The 25,128-nt window shown below is 39.7% G+C and overlaps 1 long non-coding RNA gene and 1 pseudogene across 1 annotated transcript; one reads left to right on the forward strand and one right to left on the reverse strand.

The window, feature by feature from the left end:
- Window positions 1-5,634: 5,634 nt before the first annotated feature.
- LOC120858747 lies at window positions 5,635-18,237 on the reverse strand. Its single transcript, XR_005719939.1, has 3 exons — window positions 18,226-18,237; window positions 14,381-14,386; window positions 5,635-5,726 (listed from the first exon to the last, which is right to left on the reverse strand). It is a non-coding gene; the product is annotated as an uncharacterized LOC120858747 (long non-coding RNA).
- Window positions 18,238-20,561: 2,324 nt separating this feature from the next.
- LOC120858752 lies at window positions 20,562-20,914 on the forward strand (annotated as a pseudogene).
- The last annotated feature ends 4,214 nt before the right edge of the window (window positions 20,915-25,128 follow it).

The raw sequence follows: 25,128 nt of genomic DNA on the forward strand, positions 1-25,128 counted from the left end.
TCACTGTAGTGAAAGCAACCACAGACATTATGTAAATGAATAAGCAGGGCTGTGTTTCAATAAAATTTCATTTATAACCACTGAAGTTTGAACTTCATATAATTTTTATGATATATCATAATGATATTACTCTTTTGATTTTGTTTCAATCATTAAAAAAAAAAATTCCTAACTTAAACACTATACAGAAACATGCAGTAGGCTGGATTTGACCAGTTTAAGTACTTCTGCTTTAGAGCTAAGCATTCCCATTGGGTCCTCCATGGTGGAGAGGTGATCTGATCTGAATCCGAGCATCCAATGTCACGTTAAACTGTGATCTGACTTATCAAATACAAAAGGGAAGAGTTTGAGGGTTTTCTTTCACTTCCATGTCTGGAATTAAATGGCCAAACATGATTTAAGAGGTTTATCTTCAGCAGTCAAAAGTTACTTTCTGGATGGATCATAGCTGTTTTGTAATTTGGAATTTCTTCATGCAATATTCTGTGCTAATCTTGCCAGAATACAGCAGTGACACACTCCAGCATTATTGAGATTCTGACATATTACTTAACAGGATGCCTAACTAGACATAATTTAAAACCACAGTTCACAAGTAAATGCCCCCTTTCTTCTTGGAATTCTGTATTTAGGAAAGAGAGAATTTACTTCTGATCATTATGAGATGACTTAAATTCCAATGATCTATAAGAATAAACCATTTTGCATTTGAAAAGGACAAATTCTAAGAGATAAAAGGACAGCCAAGGCCCAGCCTTAGGGACTGAAAAAGAGTGTGCTATGGAAGGAAAAATGTAAGTGATGGGATGAAGTCATAGAGGCAGCTTTGGATGAGATAAAGCCCTTTCATATTAAATTACACTGATATATGTTCAGGAAGGTTAGCCTAAACCAAAAATATCAAGAGTAAGACTAATCAAATACACAAGAAGAGGTGTTTAATTTGATATTATCTCCCAACACCTGAACTCTCAGGCAAATACTCTTTAAAGTTTAATTTATCTTATTTTTGTGCTAAATCTAAGTTAGGAAAGCTATGTCTGCAAATTATAGCAGGGAGACTCCCATATCACATAGTTCAGATCAAAGAAATCCTAGCTGCTGCAGTTCTAAGAGTTGAGAGAGCTGAAGTTGAAAGCATCCAAATAGATGAATTTTTCTTTCCTGTATAAAAATTAAATACAATACTGGAAGGAAAGTAGGATGTTGGCCATTCATAAGCTGGGATAGATTCACTGCAAGTCTTGGTGAGGAAAATAGAAACTGGGTGACTCCGGCTGCTGCTGCTAAGTCAATTCAGTCGTGTCTGACTCTGTGCAACCCCATAGACGGCAGCCCACGATGCTCCCCCATCCCTGGGATTCTCCAGGCAAGAACACTGGAGTGGGTTGCCATTTCCTTCTCCAGTGCATGAAAGTGAAAAGTGAAAGTGAAGACGCTCAGTTGTATCTGACTCTTAGCGACCCTGTGGACTGCACCCTACCAGGCTCCTCTGTCCATGGGATTTTCCAGGCAAGAGTGCTGGAGTGGGGTGCCATTGTGACTCCTACATATACCTAAACCAGTTGTTCTTTCTGGCTAACATGAAAACAGAAAGTTTAAATGTCTTTTAATTAGTTTTATTTTCTACACTTTTATAGTTTTAAATCTGTCCCTCGAAGGAATATAACTGAGTAGTCTACTTACTACTCACTGTTTAACTTCTCCACTTAATAGATATAATATAGTATGGGAAACTCCTGGCTAATTTTACAGACATGTACACAGGACAGTTCACCAGTTAGCACAGTGGTTAAACATATCCTCCATTAAAACAAAAACACAGAACAGAGCTTTCCTTGTTAAAACCAAGAGTTTTTATTGGGCTCTAAGAGCTCTAAATGTATAAGTTGTAAATATGTCACTTTCTAACAATGTCAGGGAATATGGAAAGCACACCTATGAAGTGCTTTCAGAGTCTGGATAGAGGTCCATTACCTATAATTGTTTTTAATTGGGGTATAGTTGTTTTACAATATTGTGTTAATATATGCTGCACAATGAAGTGAATCAGCTATCCGTATACATATATCCCTTCCCTCTTGGACCTCCCTCCAACTCCCCCTACATCCCACCCGTCTAGATCACCACAGAACACTAAGCTTAGCACCCTGTTCTATGCAACACATTCCCACTAGCTATATTTTACACATGGTAGTGTAAACATGTCAATTAGTAAAAAAATACACACATGCACTCCAGTGTTCACTGTAGCACTGTTTACAATAGTCAGGACATGCCAGCAACCTAAATGTCCATCAACAGAGAACCACATCGATAAAGATGTGGTACATATATACAATGAAATGTTACTTGGCCATTAAAAGGAACAAAATTGGGTCATTTGTAGATGTGGATGGACCTAGAGACAGTCATACAGGGTGAAGTCAGAAACAGAAATACCTATAAATTATTATATGGAATGTGTTTTGCATCTTCCTCTTCAATGCCATCATTACCTGCCTCAGTGACTCACCATGTAGCATGTACTCTACAGAAAGAGTTATATTATGAAGAAGCATAGTCTTTGCTTTGAGGAGTTAGTTAATATCCAGTGAAGAGAACAAGACAAAGGAGCAATTGTCACCTTTATCACACTTACCTGTAGAGGAGTATACACCTAAATGACCATGTATGAAGATGGCCATATATTTATTGTTGCTTTAAAAAAAAAAAAAATGCCTGTTCAGGGAAGTGGCCAGGATGGTGGAGTAGGAAGACCCTAGCTCATCTCCTCTCACAGACACGGCAAAATTACAACTATTCACAGAGCAAATATTGATGAAAATGACCTAAACACTAGCAGAAATAATCTACAATTTAAAAAGGAGGAACAATAACAAGATGGGTAAGTATAGTCAAGTCTCATATCTGTAGATGGGTGACCCATAAATGGGAGGATAATTACAGTTGGAGAGTTTCTCCCCAAGGAATGAGGAGTCCAAGCCACACATTAGGCTCCCTACCTTGGGGCTTCCTGCACTGGGAAGGTGAACATCAGAACATTTGGCTCTGAAGGCAAACAGGGCTTACTTTTGGGAGAGCCATAGGGCTGGAGGAAGTACAAAACTCCACTCTTAAAGGGTGCACACAAAATGTCATATGCTGAAACCTAGGCAAGAAGCAGCAGTTTGAAAGAAGCCCATGGGTCAGACTCATTTGCTGATCTTGGAGACTCCCAGAGAAGCAAGTAGAGCTCACTTTGGGGGAGACAGATGCTAACAGCAGGCATTATAGGGAGCTCATTCTACCATGAAGACATTAATGCTGGCAAGCACCATTTTAGAGTTGTCCCTCTAGCTTATTAGCACTGGGTCCTGGCCCCACCCACCAGTGACAGAACCAGTACTTGGATGCCTTAGGTCAAGCAGCTAGCTGGGCAGGGGCACAGCCACATCCACCACCAGGCCAGCTGCATTAGGACTCCTGAGCCCCCAACTGCCACCAGGATGTGACCCATTCTCAGAGGGCCCAGGACCCAGTCTTGCCCACCAGTGCACCAGCACTAGAACCAGGACCAACTAGGCCCTGACCGCACCCAGTAGCAGACCAGCATCAGCTCTGGGGCATCTTGGGCCCCTCAGCTGGTGCCCAAGGGTCTGACCACACCTACAGTGGGCTGACAGGCTGACACCAGCTTCAGGTTCACTGGACCCTGCAGCCAGCCATATCAGGAATTAGCCCACTCACCAGTAGCCAAAACCATCTCCAGGAACCCCCAAGGCCTTGTAGCCAGAGACCACAAGATCCAGCTCCATTCACCAGTGAGCTGGCACTAGCCCAGGGACCGCTGGACTTGACTTGGGTATTAGTGGGCTGAAATCAACTGTGGAACCCCAAGGGGCCTGCATCCAAAGACCCCAGAATTCAGCTCCACCCAACAGTGAGCCAGCACTAGCCTCAGGATCGCTATAATCCTGCAGCCAGAAACCTTGGGACACAGCTGCACCCACCACTGGCTGATACTAGCACTGGAACAAGCCTCACTCACTAGAGGGGAGGCACAAACTCTCTAGGGCCCTGCAACTAGAGACATTGGGACCTGGCTCCATCCACCAGTGAGCTACCCAGAGGCTACCCAGGCCCACTCACCTATGGGTCATCATCAGCTCTAGGTGCCTGGGTGCTGGAACCAAAGACCCCAGGTCCCAGCTCCACCCACCAAAGGACCAATACTATTTCCAAGACCTAACCCTGCCACCCCCGCCCCTCCCTACTAGCAGACTGATACTAGCTTTAAGACACCTTAGGATCATTATCCAGCCAGGATCCAGCCCCACTCACCAGCCCACCAACATTAGCTTTTAGACACCCAGACCCTGCAGCCAGCTATGTCAGAAACCCACCCCATTCATCACAGGCCAACAGTAGATCAGGTGTCCTGGATCCACATCACCAATCCTAAGACCTGACTCTACCCACCACCCCTAGGCTTCAGGAACTCTGAACCAGCTGTTTTGTGACAGAGCTCCACTCACCACCAGTGGCCAGTAGCCTCTTCACATGGCAGGGTCTGACAACCAACCAGACTGAGGGCAGCCATGCTAACTGGGCTTCCCATGGTAGTCAACCACCTATAACAGAAAGACCCACGCAGCCCACATAGGGCTACCCCTAGAGCACATAGTTCTGGTGACTAGAGGGGAGCACACTGCTGGGACACATGTCTCCTCTGTTCTCCCAAAACTGGAAAATGTAACCAACCTACCAACTACATAGAAATATAAACAGTGAATTAGGTAAAATGAGTCAATAGAGGAATATGTTTCTAACAAAGGAACAAGATAAAACATTAAAAGAACTAAATGAAGTAGAAATAAGAAATCTACCCAACAAAGAATTGAAAGCAATAATCATAAAAATGCTCAAAGGCCTAAGGAAAAGATTGAAGGAGCACGGTGAAACTGTACAAAGAGCTAGAAGACATAAAGAAGAACCAAACAGAGCTGAAGAATATAACTGAAATTAAAAATACCCTAGAAGGATTCAACAGTAGACTAGATGAAAAAGAAGAATGGATAAGCAAACTAAAAGATAGAGGTTCAGTGGAAATCACTGAAACTGAACAGGAAAAAAAAAAAAAAGAATACAGTTAAGTTCCTTACATATGAACCTTCAAGTTGCAAATTTTCAAAGATGTGAAAGTGTACTTACGTATTCAGTCATGTGAGTTAGTTCACGTTTGGTGTACGTTGTCATGTGAATGCATTCTCTACAAGTGGTTGTGCATTTGTGTACTTTACTGTATAGTACTATACAAAATACAGTAGTACCATGTTTTTATTTCAAGCCCAGGATGTCTGAAAGCAAGTAGAAAAGCAGTGGTAATGTAGCTGATAATACTGTACTGGACTTCCCTGGTGGCTCAGATGGTAAAGTGTCTGTCTACAAAGCGGGAGACCTGGGTTCCGTCCCTGGGTTGGGAAAATCCGCTGAAGAAGGAAATGGTAATCCACTCCAGTGGATTGCCTGGAAAATCCCATGGACAGAGGAGCATGGTAGACTACAGTCCATGGGGTCACAAAGAGTTGGACACGACTGAATGACTTCACTTCACTTCACTGTAAGATTAGAAATATTTTTGGGGGTGTTTGTTTTTATGTATTATTTGTGTGAGAAGTATTATAAAACTATTACAGTATAGTACTGTTTAGCCAGTTTTGTTAGTTGGGTACCTAGGCTAACTTTGCTGGACTTATGAACAAATTGGACTTACCAATATCTTCTTGGAATGAAATGTGTTGGTATGTAGGGGACTTACCCTAAAAAGAGACTTCTGAAATAATATCAAACATACTATCATTTGTATTACAGAAGAGAGAGATAAAAGAGCAGAGAAATTATTTGAAGACATAATAGCAGAAAGCTTTCCTAATCTGGGAAAGGAAACAAGCATCTAAGTTCCAGAAGCATAGAGTCACAAACAGGATCAATCCAAAGAGGACCACACCAAGAACATTGTAATTAAAATGGCAAAAATTATAGATAAAGAGAGAATATTTTTTTGTGAGGGAAAAGCAACAAGTTATATGTAAAAAGTATATGTAAAAAGTAAAGAAACTCTCTTAAGACAATTAGCTGACTCATCATCAGAAATTCTGCAGGTCAGAAGGGAATGGCATGATATATTTAAAGTGATGAAAGAGGAAAGCTTGCAATTAAGAATGATCTATCAAGGCTTTCCTTATGATTTGAAGGAGAAATCAAAGTTATACAGACAATCAAAAGTTAAAAGAGTTCAGTATCATGAATCCAGCTTTATAAGAAATATTAAATTGACTTTTCTAATTAGAAAAGGCCACCGCTAGAAATATAAAACTGTCAGAGGAAAACATCTCATTGGTAGAGTCAAATATACAGTAAATGAAGTAAACAAACCACCTATAAAGCTAGTGAAAGGTTAAAGACAAAAGCACTAAAATCATCTATAGCCACAAGTAATTAAGGCATAAACAAAATTAAAAGATATAAAATATGATGTTAAAAATATTAAATTCTTGTTAGGGGAAGTAAAAATGCAGGATTTTTAAACTATGTTTGAACTTAAGGGATAAGGCAACTTGAAATAATCATGTATATGTAGAGATTGCTGTATATAGACCTCATGGTATCTACAAATCAAAAATATGTAAAATATATACATACAAAAAAGAGAAATAATCCAAACATAACATTAAAAGTGGTCATCAAATCACAAGAGAAGGGAGTAAAAGAAGAAAAGAACAAAAAAGAACTGCAAAACACCCATAAAAAATTAACAAAATGGCAATAAGCACATACCTATCAATAATTACTTTAAATATAAATGAACCTAAAAGCAAGAGAGTTCCAGAAAAACATCTATTTCTGCTTTATTGACTATGCCAAAGCCTTTGACTGTGTGGATCACAATAAACTGTGGAAAATTCTGAGAGAGATGGGAATACCAGACCACCTAACCTGCCTCTTGAGAAATCTGTATGCAGGTCAGGAAGCAACAGTTAGAACTGGACATGGAACAACAGACTTGTTCCAAATAGGAAAAGGAGTACGTCAAGGCTGTATATTGTCACCCTGCTTATTTAACTTCTATGCAGAGTACATCATGAGAAACGCTGGGCTGGAGGATGCACAAGCTGGAATCAAGATTGCCAGGAGAAATATCAATAACCTCAGATATGCAGATGACACCACTCTTATGGCAGAAAGTGAAGAGGAACTAAAAAGCCTCTTGATGAAAGTGAAAGAGGAGAGTAAAAAAGTGGCTTAAAGCTCACCATTCAGAAAACGAAGATCATGGCATCGGGTCCCATCACTTCATGGGAAATAGATGGGGAAACAGTGGAAACAGTGTCAGACTTTATTTTTGGGGGCTCCCAAATCACTGCAGATGGTGACTACAGCCATGAAATTAAAAGATGCTTACTCCTTGGAAGAAAAGTAATGACCAACCTAGATAGCATATTCAAAAGCAGAGACATTACTTTGCTGACTAAGGTCCGTCTAGTCAAGGCTATGGTTTTTCCTGTGGTCATGTATAGATGTGAGAGTTGGATTGTGAAGAAGGCTGAGCGCCGAAGAATTGATGCTTTTGAACTGTGGTGTTGGAGAAGACTCTTGAGAGTCCCTTGGACTGCAAGGAGATCCAACCAGTCCATTCTGAAGAGATGAGCCCTGGGATTTCTTTGGAAGGAATGATGCTAAAGCTGAAACTCCAGTACTTTGGCCACCTCATGCGAAGAGTTGACTCATTGGAAAAGACTCTGATGCTGGGAGGGATTAGGGGCAAGAGGAGAAGGGGACGACCAAGGATGAGATGGCTGGATGGCATCACTGACTCGATGGACGTGAGTCTGAGTGAACTCTGGGAGTTGGTGATGGACAGGGAGGCCTGGCATGCTGCTATTCATGGGGTCGCAAAGAGTCGGACATGACTGAGTGACTGAACTGAACTGAATGCTCCAATCAAAAGACAGAGTGGATGAATGAACACAAAAAAAGACTCATTTATGCTGCCTACAAGAGACTCACTTTAGATCACACTGAAAGTGAGAGGATGGAAAAAGTTATACCGTATAAATAGAAATGAAAAGAAAGCTTGGGTACACAATATTTATATTAGACAAAATCAAATTTAAAAGAAGACTATAACAAGAGACAAATGAGGACATTGCATAATGATCAAGGGATCAACCATGAAGAAGATATTAACAGACATAAAAACAGAAATTTACAACAACACAATAACAATAATGGACATAAACACTCCACTTACATCAATGGACAGATCATCCAGACAGAAAATCGATAAGGAACCACTGGCCTTAAATAAAACATCAGATCAAATGTACTTAATGTATATGAAACATTCCATCCAAAAGCAGCAGAATACATATTCTTTTCAAGTTCACATGGAAAATTCTCCAGGATAGATTTCAGGTCAATTCACAAGTCTCAGTAAATTTAAGAAGATTGGAATCATATCAAGCTTCTTTTTCTGACCACAAATTTACAAGACTAGAAATCAATTATAAGAAAAAACCTGCAAAACACACAAACATGGAGGCTAAACAAAATGCTATTAAACAATCATGGATCCAAGAAGAAATCAAAATACATCTGGAGACAAATGAAAACAGAAACAAAACAATTCAAAATCTGTGAAATGGAGCAAAACCAGTTCTAAGAGGAAAGTTTATAGCAATAGAAGCCTACCCCAGGAAACAAGAAAATCTCAAACAACTTAACACTATACCTAAAGGAACTAGAAAAAGAAAAACAAATGAAATGGAAAGTTATTAGAATGAAAGAAATACTAAAGAACAGAGGAAAAATAAATAAAAGAGACTATTTTTACTACACAGAAAACAAAGGAAAATGAATGAATTAAATGAAGACCTGGTTTGTTGAAAAGACAAGCAAGATTGATAAAACTTTAGCCAGATTCACCACGAAAAAAAGAGGGCCCAAAACAACAAAATCAGAAACGAAAAAGAAGTTACAATCAATACCACAGAAAAACAGAGGATCATAAGCTATTATTATGAACAATTACACATCAATAAAAATGACAACCTAGAAGAAATAATAGAAGTGTGCAATATCCCAAGACAGGTATAGGAAGAAATAGAAAATTTAAACATATCAGTTATCAGCAATGAAACTGAATTAATAATATTTTTAAAATCTGCCTCCCCCACCTCACTGCCAAACAATATCTAGAACCAGGAGACTTCACAGATAAATTTTACCAAACTTAGAGAAAAGATTTAATACTTCTCAAACTATTTCCCCAAATTGCAGAGCATAGAAAGATTCTGAACTCATTTTACAAGGACAGCATCACCCTTATATCAAAACCAGACAAAGATATCACACACACATACTCACAAAATTACAAGTCAATATCATTGATGAACATATATGTAAAAATCCTCAAAAAATATTACCACATTAAATTCAATAATACATTAAATGGGTCATACACCATGATCAAATGGAATTTATCCCAGTGATGCAAGGCTGTTTCAGTATCTGTAGGGAACAAGGTATAAGGAAGGTTGAGAAGTGCTTGCAAACGAGACTCTCAACCAGGGCTAAACATTCTTGCAAACGAGATGTTCAGTCAAGAATCCTCTGTTTGTTCCCGTGGGAAAAGAACATTTCTTGCACACAAGGATGTTTCTCTGATTCCTCAAAAGGAACAGACCCAGGGACAAAACGGATTCTAAGTTGATAAGGAAGTTCCCCAAAACAAAGTCTTAGCTGCAGTAAATAAGTCAAGGTAAAGGTTATCTCTCCCTGCGCCTGCGCACTGTATACTCTCTGAATCATAGTGCTTGGCAACTTGTCCTGTAGGTTGTTGTGCAAGGGATATAAAATAAAGCAGCTGTAAGAAGCAAGTGTTAAAATATAAAGATTCAAACCACTCTGCAGTGATGGTGTTTCGCCAGCAGTATCTGTCGCCAGCAGTATCTGTAATCCTATTGATGTAATATGTCACATTAACAAAATTAAGAGTAAAAAACATATTATCATCTCAATAGATGCAGAAAAGACTTTTGACAAAATTAAACAGCCATTTATGTCAAAATAGGTATAAAGGGAATATACCTCAACATAATAAAGGTCATATATTGATATTGCAAGTCCATAGCTATTACTATACTCACCATACTGAAAGCTTTTCCTCTAAGATCATGAACAAGACAAGAAAGTCCAGTTTTGCCACTTTTATTCAACACAGTATTGGAAGTCCTAACCACAACAATCAGACAAGTAAAAAAAAAAAAGGAATCCATATTGGAAAGGAAGAAGTAAAACTGTCACTCTTTGCAAATGACATGGTACTATACCATAAAAAATTCTAAAGATGCCACCAAAAACTATTATAATTTATTAATGAATTCAGTGAAGTTGTAGAATACAAAGTTAATATACAGAAGTCTGTTGCATTTCCATACATTAACAATGCTCTATCAGAAAGATAAATTAAGGAAACAACCTCATTTAGAATCACATCAAAAAGAATAAAATACCTAGGAGTAAATCTAAGGAGGTAAAAAACCTATATTCAGAAAACTATAAGGCCCTGATGAATGAAATTGAAGATGACAGAAACAGATTAAAAGATAAACTGTGCTGATGAATTGAAAGAATTAATATTGTTTAAATGACTATTATACTCAAGGCAATCTATAGATTCAATACAATTTCATCAGAACACTAATGGTATTTTTCACAGAACTAGAACAAATGATTCTGAAATTTGTATGGATACACAAAAGATCCCCCCAAACCAAAGCAATATTGAGATAAAGGAACAAAGTTGGAAGTATCATTCCTTTTGATTTCAAACTATACTACAAAACTATAGTAATCAAAACAGTATGGTACTGGCTCAAAAACAGACACATATGTCAAGAACACAGAAATATACATACACTTATATGGGCAATTAATCTATGATTAAGGGGGCAAGAAACACAATGGAGAAAAGATAGCTTCTTCAATAAACGGTGTTGGGAAAGCTGGACAGTTCAGTTCAGTCACTCAGTTGTGTCCCACTCTTTGCAAACCCATGAATAGCAGCACGCCAAGCCTCCCTGTCCATCACCAACTCCCAGAGATCACTCAGACTCACGTCCATTGAGTTGGTGATGCCATCCAGCCATCTCATCCTCTGTTGTCCTCTTCTCCTCCTGTCCCCAGTCTCTCCCAGCATCAGGGTCTTTTCCAATGAGTCAACTCTTCACATGAGGTGGCTAAAGTATTGGAGTTTCAACCTCACCATCAGTCCTTCCAATGAACACCCAGGACTGGTCTCCTTTAGGATGGACTCGTTGAATTTCCTTGCAGTCCAAGGGACTCTCAAGAGTCTTCTCCAGCACCACAGTTCAAAAGCATCAATTCTTCGGCACTCAGCTTTCTTCACAGTCCAACTCTCACATCCGTACATGACCACAGGAAAAACCATAGCCTTGACTAGATGGACCTTTGTTGGCAAAGTAATATCTCATGCTTTTTAATGTGCTATCTAGGTTGGTCATGACTTTCCTTCCAAGGAGTAAGCATCTTTTAATTTCATGGCTGCAGTCACCATCTGCAGTGATTTTGGAGCCTACAAGGATAAAGTCCGACACTGTTTCCACTGTTTCCCCATCTATTTCCCATGAAGTGATGGGACTGGATGCCATGATCTTCGTTTTCTGAATGGTGAGCTTTAAGCCAACTTTTTCACTCTCCTCTTTCACTTTCATCAAGAGGCTTTTTAGTTCCTCTTCACTTTCTGCCATAAGGGTGGTGTCATCTGCATATCTGAGGTTACTGATATCTCTCCTGGCAATCTTGATTCCAGCTTGTGTTTCTTCCAGTCCAGCGTTTCTCATGATGTACTCTGCATAGAAGTTAAATAAGCAGGGTGACAATGTACAGCCTTGACGTACTCCTTTTCCTATTTGGAAACAATCTGTTGTTCCATGTCCAGTTCTAACTGTTGCTTCCTGACCTGCATACAGATTTCTCAAGAGGCAGGTCAGGTGCTCTGGTATTCCTGTCTCTCTCAGAATTTTCCACAGAAAGCTGGACAGTTAAATGCAAAAGAATAAATGTAGATCACTTTCTCACACCATGCACAAACTTAAATGTAAAACCTTAAATGATAAAACTTCTAGAAGAAAACATAAGGAGTATGTACTTTGACATTGGTCTTAGTAATATTTTGGAGGGTATGTCTCAAGAAAAGGAAAAAATGCAAAATTAAAGAGACTACATAAAACTAAAAGCTTTTGCACAGTGAAGGAAACACAACAAAATTAAAAGGCCATCTATTGAATGGGAGAAGATATCTGCATACAATACATTCAAGAAAGAACTCATATAACATAAAAAGCCAAACAACCAAATTAAAAATAAGGAGAGAATCTGAATATATATATCATTTCAGTCAATCAGTCATGTCTGACTCTTTGTGACACCATGAACCTCAGCATGCCAGGCCTCCCTGTCCATCACCAACACCCGGAGCCCACCGAAACACATGTGCATTGAGTCGGTGATGCCACCCAACCATCTCATCTTCTGTCATCCCCTTCTCCTCCCACCTTCAATCTTTCCCAGCATCAGGGTCTTTTCAAAGGAGTTAGCTCTTCGCATCAGGTGGCCAAAATATTGGAGTTTCAGCTTCAATATCAGTCCTTCTGATGAACACCCAGGACTGATCTTTAGGATGGACTGGTTGGATCTCCTTGCAGTCCAAGGGACTCTCAAGAGTCTTCTCCAGCACCACAGTTCAAAAGCATCAATTCTTCTGCACTCAGCTTTCTTTATGGTTCAACTCTCACATCCATGCATGACCACTGGAAAAACTATAGCCTTGAAGTTGGACCTTTGTTGGCAAAGTAATGTCTCTGCTTTTTAATATGCTGTCTAGTTTGGTCATAACTTCCAAGGAGTAAGCATCATTTAATTTCATGGCTGCAGTCACCATCTGCAGTGATTTTGGAGCCCAGAAAAATAAAGTTAGCCTCCCACTGTTTCTCCATTTCCCATGAAGTGGGATGATCTTAGTTTTCTGAATGTTGAGCTTTAAGCCACTTTTTCACTTTCCTCTTTCACTTTCATCAAGAGGCTCTTTAGTTCTTCTTCATTTTCGCCATAAGGGTGGTGTCAACTGCATATCTAAGGTTATTGATATTTCTCCCGGCAATCTTGATTCCAGCTTGTACATCTTCCAGCCCAGCGTTTCTCATGATGTACTCTGCATAGAAGTTAAATAAGCAGGGTGACAATATACAGCCTTGACATACTCCTTTTTCCTATTTGGAACTAGTCTGTTGTTCGATATCCAGTTCTAACTGTTGCTTCCTGATCTGCATACAGGTTTCTCAAGAGGCAGGTCAGGTGGTCTGGTGTTCCCATCTCTCTCAGAATTTTCCACAATTTGTCGTGATCCACACAGTCAAAGGCTTTGGCATAGTCAATAAAGCAGAAATAGATGTTTCCCTGGAACTCTCTTGCTTTTTTGATGACCCAGCAGATGTTGGCAACATGATCTCTGATTCCTATGCCTTTTCTAAAACCAGCTTGAACATCTGGAAGTTCATGGTTCACATATTGCTGAAGCCTGGCTTGGAGAATTTTAAGCATCACTTTAGTAGCGTGTGAAATTAGTGCAATTGTGCAGTAGTTTGAGCATTCTTTGGCATGGCCTTTCTTTGGGATTGGAATGAAAACTGACCATTTCCAGTCATGTAGCCACTGCTGAATTTTCCAAATTTGCTGGCATATTGAGTGCAGCACTTTCACAGCATCATCTTTTAGGATTTGAAATAGCTCAACTGGAATTCCATCACCTCCACTAGCTTTGTTTGCAGTGATGATGCCTAAGGCTCACTTGACTTCACATTCCAGGATGTCTGGCTGTAGGTGAGTGATCACACCATTGTGATTATCTGGGTCATGAAGATCTTTTTTGTATAGTTCTTCTGTGTATTCTTGTCACCTGTTCTTAATATCTTCTGCTTCTGTTCTGTCCTTTATTGAGCCCATCTTTGCATAAAATGTTCCCTTGCTATCTCTAATTTTCTTGAAGAGATCTCTAGTCTTTGCCATTCTATTGTTTTCCTCTATTTCTTTGCATTGATCGCTTAGGAAGGCTTTCTTATCTCTCCTTGCTATCCTTTGGAACTCTACATTCAAATGGGTATATCTTTCCTTTTCTCCTTTGCTTTTCACTTCCCTTACACTTTACTAGCCTTACAGCTATTTGTAAGGCCTCCTCAGACAGCCATTTTACTTTTTTGCATTTCTTTTTCTTGGGGATGGTCTTGATTCCCATCTCCTGTACAATGTCACGAACCTCTGTCTATAGTTCTTCAGGCACTCTATCAGATCTAGTCCCTTAAATCTATTTCTCACTTCCACTGTATAGTCATAAGGGAGTTGATTTAGGTCATGGAAAGTTATGACCAACTTAGAGAGCATATTCAAAAGCAGAGACATTACTTTGCCAACAAAAGTCCATCTAGTCAAGGCTATGGTTTTTCCAGTAGTCATGTATGGATCTGAGAGTTGGACTGTGAAGAAAGCTGCGTGCCGAAGAATTGATGCTTTTGAACTGTGGTGTTGCAGAAGATTCTTGAGAGTCCCTTGGACTGCAAGGAGATCCAACCAGTCCATTCTAAAGGAGATCAGTCCTGGGTGTTCTTTGGAAGGAATGATGCTAAAGCTGAAACTCCAGTACTTTGGCCACCTCATGCGAAGAGTTGACTCATTGGAAAAGACTCTGCTGCTGGGAGGGATTGGGGGCAGGGGGAGAAGGGGATGACAGAGGATGAGATGGCTGGATGGCATCACAGACTCAATGCACATGAGTCTGAATGAACGCTGGGAGTTGGTGATGGACAGGGAGGCCTGGAGTGCTGCAATTCATAGGGTCGCAAAGAGTTGGACATGACTGAGCGACTGAACTGAACTGAACTGAATGGTCTAGTGGTTTTCCCTACTTTCTTCAATTTCAGTTTGAATTTGGCAATAGTGAGTTCATGTTCTGAGCCACAGTCAGCTCCTGGTCTTGTTTTTGCTGACTGTATAGAGCCTCTCCATCTTTGGCTGCAAAGAATATAATCAATCTGATTTTGGTGTTGATTATCTGGTAATGTCCATATGTAGAGTCTTCTCTTGTGCTGTTGGAAGAGGGTGTTTGCTATGACCAGTGTGTCCTCTTGGCAGAACTCTATTAGCCTTTGCCCTGCTTCATTCTGTACTCCAAGGCCAAATTTGCCTGTTACTCATACAGGTGGCTAACAAGCACATGAAAAAATGCTCAGCATTACTATAGGGAAATGCAAATCAAAACCACAATGAGATATCACCCTGTACTTGTAAAATTCTAGGCCCACCAACAGACTTCCCAACCTGGGGATCTGTCTAAGGGACTCAGTATTCCCAAGGAATCTGACTTTGAAGGTCAGCAGGACTTCATTACAGAACTTCCATAGGACTGGGGAAACAGAGACTCTTGGAGAGCACAAACAAAACTTTGTGTGCACCAGGACCCAGGAGAAAGGAGCAGTAACCCCTCAAGAGATCTAACCAGACTTTTCTGTAAGTGTCCAGGAGTCTCTGGTGCAGGTGTGGGTTGACAGTGGCCTGCTGCATGGTCAGGGGCACTGACTACAACAGTCCTGGGAGGCTCAGCATGCTGGCATAAGTCCTTTCGAAGGAGGTCACCATTCCCACCATTACACCTACCATAGTTTGGCCTCAGGCCAAATTACAAGGAGGGAACACAGGCCCACCCATCAGCAGAAAATTGGTGAAGACTTACTGAGCAGGGCCTTGGCTACCAGAACAAGACATAGTTTTCCCCATAGCCAGTCCCTTCCATCAGGAAGTTTCCACAAGCCTTTTATCCTCATCCACCAGGGGGCAGATAGAATGAAACCATGAATCATAGAAAACTAACCAAACTGATCACATGGACCACAACCTTGTCTAATTCAGTGAAACAAAGAGCCATGCTGTGTAGGGCCACCCAAGATGGACGGGTCATGGTAGAGAGCTCTGGCAAAATGTAGTGCACCAGAGAAGGGAATGGCAAACCACTTCAGCACTCTTGCCTTGAGAATCTCATGAACAGTATGAAAAGTAAAAAAGATAAGGCACTGAAAGATGAGCACCGGGTAGGTAGGTGTCTGATAGGCTACTAGAGAAGAGTGGAGAAATAGCTCCAGAGGGAATGAAGAGGTGGAGCCAAAGAAGAAACAATGCCTAATTGTGAATGTGTCTGGTGGTGAAAGTAAAGTCCAGTGCTCTGAAGAACAATATTACATAGGAACCTGGAATGTTAGGTCCATGAATCAAGATAAATTGGAAGTGGTCAAATAGGAGATGGCAAGAGTGAGCATCAACATTTTAGGGATCAGTGAACTAAAATAGGTACAGATGGGCAAATTTAATTCAGATGACCATTATATCCACTACTGTAGGCAAGAATTCCTTAGAAGAAATAGAGTTGCCCTCATAGTCAACAAAACAGTCCAAAAGGCAGTACTTGGGTGCAATCTCAAAAATGACAGAATGATCTCTGTTTGTTTCCAAGGCAAACCATTCAATCTCACAGTAATCCAAGTCTATGCCCCAACCACTAAAACCAAAGAAGCTGAAGTTGAATGGTTCTATGAAGACCTAAAAGACCTTCTAGAACTAACACCCCCAAAAGATTTCCTTTTCACCATAGGGGACTAGAATGTAAAAGTAGGAAGTCAAGAGGTACCTGGAGTAACAGGCAAATTTGGCCTTGGAGTACAAAATAAAGCAGGACAATGGCTAACAGAGTTTTTCCAAGAGAATGTGCTGGTTATGGCAAACACCCTCTTCCAACAACATAAGAGATGACTCTGCACATTGACATCACCAGATGGTCAAGATTGAAATCAGATTGATTACATTTTTTGTAGCCAAAGATGGAGAAGCTCTATACAGTCAGCAAAAACAAGACCGGGAGTGCACTGTGGCTCTGATAATGAACTCCTTATTGCCAAATTCAGACTTAAATTGAAGAACATAGGGAAAACCACCTGGCCATTCAGATATGACCTAAATAAAATCCCTTATGATTATACAGTGGAAGTGACAAATAGATTCAAGGGGTTACATCTGATAGAGTTCCTGAAGGACTATGGATGGAGGTTTGTAATCATGAAGCAGCAGTTAAAACCAGACATGGAAAAACAGACTGGATCCAAATTGGGAAAGGAGTATGTCAAAGACGTATATTGGCACTCTGCTTATTTAACTTCTTTGGAGGGAATGATGCTGAAGCTGAAACTCCAGTACTTTGGCCACCTCATGCGAAGAGTTGACTCATTGGAAAAGACTCTGATGCTGGGAGGGATTGGGGGCAGGAGGAGAAGGGGAGGACAGAAGATGAGATGGCTGGATGGCATCCCTGACTCGATGGACGTGAGTCTGAGTGAACTCCGGGGGTTGGTGATGGACAGGGAGGCCTGGCGTGCTGCGATTCATGGGGTCGCAAAGAGTCGGACACGACTGAGCGACTGAACTGAACTGATCCTGGATAAGAACTTGGAACAGAAAAATGACAATAGAAAGTCTGGGAAAATCTGAATAACATCTGTAGTATAATAGTAGTAAGGCTATAGTATCAAGGCTATGAAATGCTTTGCCAGTAGTCATGTACTGATGTGAGAGCTGGACCATAAAGAAGGGAGAACACTGAAGAATTGATGGTTTTGAACTGTGGTGCTGGAGAAGACTCTTGAGAGTCCCTTGGACTGCAAGGAGAGCAAACCACTCAATTCTAAAGGAAATCAACCCAGAATATTCACTGGAAGGACTGATCCTAAAGTTGAAGCTGTAATACTTTGGCCACTTGTTGTGAAGTGTTGACTCATTGGAAAAGTTCCTAATGCTGGGAAAGATGGAAGGCAGAAGGAGAAGAAGGTGGCAGAGGATGAGATGGTTGGATAGCATTACTGATTTGATGGACATGAACTCAGGCAAACTCCAGGAGATGGTGAGGAACAGGGAATCCCGACGTGCAGCAGTCCATAGAGTCACAAAGAGTTGGACATGACTTGATGACTGAACAACCAACCAAACAAATTATTTATCAATTCTTAGTGTTGATGGGTCGCAAAGAGTAGGACTCTCGCAAAGAGTTGGACATGACTGAGAGACTGAACTAAGAAACAGTGTTGATGGATATCTCATGGTTACATAGGGAAAGCTGGGTAAAGAATATGAATTAACATATATGGAATCGAGAAAAATGGTGTTGATGAACCTATTTGCAAGGAAGGAATGGAGACAGATATAGAGAAAGGATTTGTGGACACCGTCGGGGAAGGAAAGAGTGGGATGAATGGAGAAAGTAACATCGACATATATATACTATGATGTGTAGAATAGAATGCTGGTGAGACATTGCTGAATAACACAGGGAGCCCAGCTTGGTGTTCTGTGGTGATCTAGAGGAGTAGGGTGGGGGGAGGGGAGGGAAGCTCAAGAGGGAGATGATAAAAGTATAATCATGGTGGATTTGTGTTATTGTATGGCAGAAACCAACACAACATTGTAAAGCAATTTTCCTCCAATTAAAAAGTAAAAATAATTAAATTATTACAATAATTTAAAAATTAAATAAGGGATATGAGAACTCTCTGTAACATCTTTATAAGTTTCTGTAAATATAAAATGATCAAAAAATAAAAAACTAAAAATAAAGAATCTGAACTGTGTAAAACAAACAAACTGAAAATAATTTAAAAATCCTTCAACTGGTGGGTGGATAAACTATGGAATATCTGTACAGTGGAAGACTCCTCAATAAACAAAGGAATGAATTTTGATACACACAACCACATGGATGAATCTCAAAAGTATTATAGTTAGTAATAGAAGCCAAACTCAAAGTCATGTATGATTAATTTTTATGACATTCTGGAAAAGGCAAAAATGTAGTGATGAAGAACAGATTAGAGGCTACATGTTGTAAGGGTTGGTAGGAAGGACTTGACTTCAATGGGGCAGCATAAAGAATTTTTTTCTGAGTAGTAGAGTCCTGCAGCTAGATGGTGGTGGTAGTTACACAACTCTATTTATCTGTCAAAACATAAAACTATATAACATGAAAAGTCAATTTTACTTTACAAAAAAGTTAAAATGAAATTGTAAACCAAGAAAATTAGTAGTATTTGCTGAATATCTTGACACTAATAATTTTATATATTGCAAATAAAGATAGAAATATACACATCAAGTTACATATTGAAAATATATACTTTATCAAAATGGAGTCAAATTAAAATAGAAGGCCTAAATAATGTAGCAATTTAAAAAATACAATTGACTGTAACAATTTGCTCACAAAGAAAACAGACCATGATGGTTTTACCAGGAAAACATTCTGACCATAAGTAAACTATTACAGAGTGTAGAAAAGAGAGGGAAAAAAATCCTCTATTTTGTAAAATTAATGTAACTTTGACATCAAACTCAATGAGGATTGTATAAGAAAGTTATAGGTTACCATTGTTGAGTCCTGCCCCCAAGGACACAGAAGCAGAGCCCAGAATCAAGGTCACCTCTGAAGCTGATGGAGCCTCTTTTTAAGCATTGCTAAAAGCTCCCTGATCATCACTAACAAGCTTCCTTACTCCCAATTAGGCAAAGATGCCCACTCCAGTAAACACCCTATAGCGTCCCAACCAATCACCTCAGAACAATATTCCAACAGGAATTTTCTTCCTCTTGAGGCTATACAAATTGGCTATTAATTCACAAAAACTGTTGGCTTTCCCTGGTCTCTCAGGAGGCTGGCCTACTGAGCTTGGTGTGCCCACTTATCTCTGCTCTTTGTTCTTAATGAACTCACTCTGTTCAGAAATGTCCTATGTCTGGAAATTCTTTTCTAACTTGCTCTTAGACTGCCTCAACAATCAACTCTCATGAAAAATGATGCAAAATTAAATGAATACCAGGATCAAGTAATGTATAATAATTAAAAATTGATATACTAGGGTTGAGTTAATTTATCCTACAAATTCAATTTGAATTTAACATTAGAAAATTAAGTTAATAAACATATTAAAATATGAATGTGTTAAAGGAGAAAAGTGGGGCTTCCCTGGTGGCTCAGTGGTAAAGATTCCTCCTACCAATGCAGGAGATACGGGTTCAATCTCTGATCCAGGAAAATGCCATATGCAGCGGAGCAACAAAGCCCATGCACCCCAACTACTGAGCCTGTGCTCTGGAGCCCAGGAGATGCAACTACTGAGCCCATGTGCCTAAACTACTGAACCCTGCATGCCCTGAAGCCTGTGTGCTGAAACAAGAGAAGCCACTGTAATGAGAAGCCTGCACAAGGCAACTAGAAAGTAGGCCCCACTCACTGCAACTAGAGAAAGCCAGCATAGCGACAAAGACCCAGCACAGCCAAAATCAAATAAATAAATTTATTTTTTTTAATTAAAAAAGTTCTTTTCTCTTCTCCGCCATCCTATGTGTGGTTGAGTTCTCTCCTCACCATGTCTTCTCACAAGACTTTCAGGATCAAGTGATTCCTGGCCAAGAAACAAAAGCAGAATCGTCCCATTCCTCAATGGATTCGAATGAAAACTGGCAATAAAATCAGGTACAACTCCAAGAGAAGACATTGGAGAAGAACCAAGCTGGGTCTATAAGAAGCAAGCTGGGTCTATAAGAAGTGGTCTTAACATGTGTGCCACACATGTTAAGACCACTTCTTTAAGCAGCCAAATCACAGTGAGAATATCACTACTGTAATGCTTGGCTCCTGATGTTTCTTATTTCCTAGCTATCAGTCTAAGACTCAGTAATAAATATGAAACGTTGGAAAAAAAAATTAATAAAAGCGAGAAAAGCAATCTGATCATCTCAATACAGGAGCAAAAAAAAAAAAAAAAACGCTTGAGAAAATTCAACAATCAATCATGACTTAAAAAATAAGACAAATTGGCAAACTAGGAATAATAGGAAAATTCTTTACCTTCATAAAGCATTCTTCAAAAACCTACAGCAAACATCTTACATGATGGTGTTAAAGCAAATCCCTTTACTTGAGGAATTTTGAAGTGTTGAAGCCATCCCTTTAAAATCAAGAACAAAACAAGATGTTCATTACTCTCACTTTTGCCCAATCTCTAGCTAGGGCAGAAAACCAAATTTATATATGTTTGTAAATATGTGTGTATGTGAGGGCATAGAGTTTGGAAAGGAAAAAACAAAACCTTTTAATCTCAGGTAATAAAACTGTCTAACTCAAAATTCAAAGGGATCCCAAATAAATTATTAGTATTAATAAATTTTCTAGCAAGTTTGCTAGACACAAAATTAACATATGAAAATTTTTGCTCTATGTAATTAAATATCAATTAAAAATGTAATTTAAAAAAGTAATGGATAAAATACATCTAAGAAAAATTTTAACAAAGTTGTATACAACTTCAGAGATGTATGAAATAACTGAATTATATTAAGTAAAATATAAATAAATAGAAGTATAGTAAATATTTAATAGGACAGTGAAATACTGGTTCAGGAAGACTCAATTAGTAGAAATTATAGGGTTTCCCATCACTTTCAGAATTTTCCACAGTTCATTGTGATCCACACAGTCAAAGGCCTTGGCATAGTCAATAAAGCAGAAATAGATGTGTTTCTGGAACTCTCTTGCTTTTCCCATGATCCAGTGGATGTTGGCAATTTGATCTCTGGTTCTTCTGCCTTTTCTAAAACCACCTTGAACATCTGGAAGTTCACTGTTCATGTATTGCTGAAGCCTGGCTTGGAGAATTTTGAGCATTACTTTACTAGTATATGAGATGAGTGCCTCTTGAGAAACCTGTATGCAGGTCAGGAAGCAACAGTTGGAACTGGACATGAAATAACAGACTGGTTCCAAATAGGAAAAAGAGTACATCAGGCTATATATTGTCACCCTGCTTATTTAAATTATATGCAGAGTACATCATGAGAAATGCTGGGCTGGAGTGCTGGGAGCCAGCACAGGAGATCCCACCCATGACAAGGTCATGCAGAGAGACCTGATGGGGCAAGGTGAGTCAGGTCTCAAGGGGTCCTCTGCCTGAGCATCTACCCCGAAACCAAAATCTGTCTGTTTACTGTCTGCTATACTATACTCTTCTGATATTACAGGGGGCTATCCCCGACTACCTTTCTCTGGAAAAAGTTAACTTGGAGCTCCAACTGGTCTCCTGCATATGAAAGGAAAGTTTCAGCTCAAATCCCTCTGATGGCTAACTTGCCTGACAGTTGGAGACTTTTACAACTTGTGATTGTTTACAGCCCCCCAACCGTGAGAGGCATGAAGCTTAAAACACCTTAAAGATATAGAGCCTTTTAGAGCTAAGAATTAGTTTGGTGAAGGATTTCACTTTTGAGTTAATGTTTGCTGCCAGGCCTCCATATTCTTTATCTTTTAGGCACCTGAAGGATATTAATCAATGTACTTGGGATATAGAAAAAGGAATATAGTAGTTTTGATGTTAGCAACACTAGACTTTTGAGTTAATTAATTTTCTCTTTGTTATAAATCACTGTACTCCTCTTGCTTTGTTATAAATTGTTGTGTCCTTGCTATGTAAGAATGTAACTTTATTTAGTGCTTTCTAAGAGTAGCACCAGACTTTGGAAAGAACAACACTTTTAAGGGCAGATAAGTTTTCTGGTTGACAGACCCTTATCAGAAAAGGGACACAAAATGCTAATAGGCCTTCTGGCCATAAGATGATGTAAATCACCTAAGACTTGTGTATACAGCTAGGTATGCAGAGAGAAAGCCTGGTCTCGATAAGAGTCAGGGCTGCCGATGCTGCATAATTTTTGTATTATCCATTGATCGCTATATACAACCAAAAGTATAAAATGGTTTCCCAAACAATAAAGGATGGGCCAGTCACTGAAAAGACTGGTTTCCCCCGTGTGGTCTTTTCTCCTTCTCTTTTTTTCTGGCTGAATTCCCATCTGGGGCGTGGAGGCTCATCGTGTATACTTACTTGCCCTGGCTTCTAAGACCAACGTGAGAGGGAGCCCAAGGCAGGCACCCTCCGCTATTCAAGCAGGCACCGGTAGCCTATGTAGATGGTGCAAACCTCTATGTCTTGAGGTTTTATTAGCTTTCCGCGTAAACTAAGTTATTCAGCATCTTTTCTCCACTAATTTTCCTACTATACTATTCTTTCCTAATCTCTCTTTATGTTTCTAAATAAGTAAGTTTTTCCTCGCCTACTCCATCTCCCCTTCGAATTACCCTGGATCCACCAGAGCTGGACCCTGGCACTGGAGGAAGCACAAGCTGGAATCAAGATTGCTGGGAGAAATATCAATAATCTCAGATATGTAGGTTACACAACCTTATGGCAGAAAGTGAAGAGGAACTAAAAAGCCTCTTGATGAAAGTGAAAGAGGCGAGTGAAAAAGTTGGCTTAAAGCTCAACATTCGCGAAACTAACATCATGGCATCTGGTCCCATCACTTCATGGGAAATAGATGGGGAAACAGTGTCAGACTTTATTTTTGGGGGCTCCAGAATCACTGCAGATGGTGATTGAATGCATGAAATTAAAAGACGCTTACTCCTTGGAAGGAAAGTTATGACCAACCTAGACAGTATATTAAAAAGCAGAGACATTACTTTACCAACAACTACTGTTTTTCCAGTAGTCATGTATGGATGTGAGAGTTGGACTATAAAGAAAGTTGAGTGCAGAAGAACTGATACTTTTGAACTGTGGTGTTGGAGAAGACTCTTGAGAGTCCCTTGGACTGTGAGGAGATCCAACCAGTCCATCCAAAGATCAGTCCTGAATACTCATTGGGAGGACTGATATTGAAGCTGAAACTCCAATACTTTGGCCACCTGATGTGAAAAGCTAACTCCTTTGAAAAGACCCTGATGCTGGGAAAGATTGAAGGTGGGGAGGAGAAGGGAACGACAGAGGATGAGATGGTTGGGTGGCATCACTGACTCAATGGACATGAGTTTGAGTGAACTCTGGAAGTTGGTGATGGACAGGGAGGCCTGGCGTGTGGCGGTTCATGAGGTCGCAAAGAGTCAGACATGACTGAGCCACTGAACTGAACTGAACTGAAGAGGGTTTCCATAATAGACTCAAGCAGTATGGAAACCTGATTTATGACATATGTGGTGTTGACAGACTTTTCAATAAACTGGCTAGGACAACTGCTTGGAAAAAAAACCCAACATATAAAATTTGACCTGTACTTAACACTGTTTAAAAAAGTCATTCCAAATTTCTAGTCTTCTGAGTGTGGCTTCTTTCACCCAGCATAATGAATTCAAGACTTATTCATGCTGTTGATTTCAGCAGTAGTTTGTTCTTATTGTTGAACAATAAACCATTGTGTAATGAACTAAATTATTTTCCAGTTGAAGCTTATTTTTGTTTTTATTTTCTGCAAATTATGAATAAAGAAGCTATAAACACATAAAAAAGTACTTGTGAAAACAAAATTTTTTGTTTTCTTGGATAAATACTAGGAGTTCCATAGTTGGATCATATGATAAGTGTGTTTTTAACTTTACAAGAAACTTCTAAAATGCTCTCCAAGGTGGTTGTACCATTTTACATTCTCACCAGCAATATTTGAGTTCTACTTACTGTCCACCTTCATTAGAACTTGTAGTACTATTTTCTTGAATTTAGCTATTCTAATATGAAATCTTATTAAACATGTTAAAATATGAAGTTAGCTGCAGAATTTCTTTTTCTTTCTTTTTCTGATAGTTGCCCTTTATCAAGTTAGGAAAGTTTTCCTATTCTTGGTTGCTAGGAGATCCAACCAATCCATTCTGAAGGAGATCAGCCCTGGGATTTCTTTGGAAGGAATGATGCTAAAGCTGAAACTCTAGTACTTTGGCCACCTCATGCGAAGAGCTGACTCATTGGAAAAGACTCTGATGCTGGGAGGGATTGGGGGCAGGAGGAGAAGGGGCCGACAGAGGATGAGATGGCTGGAGGGCATCACTGACTAGATGGATGTGAGTATGGGTGAACTCCCGGAGTTGGTGATAGA

The sequence above is a fragment of the Oryx dammah genome, unplaced genomic scaffold, assembly GCF_014754425.2.
Source record: "Oryx dammah isolate SB20612 unplaced genomic scaffold, SCBI_Odam_1.1 HiC_scaffold_2, whole genome shotgun sequence".
NCBI classification, from domain to species: domain Eukaryota; kingdom Metazoa; phylum Chordata; class Mammalia; order Artiodactyla; family Bovidae; genus Oryx; species Oryx dammah.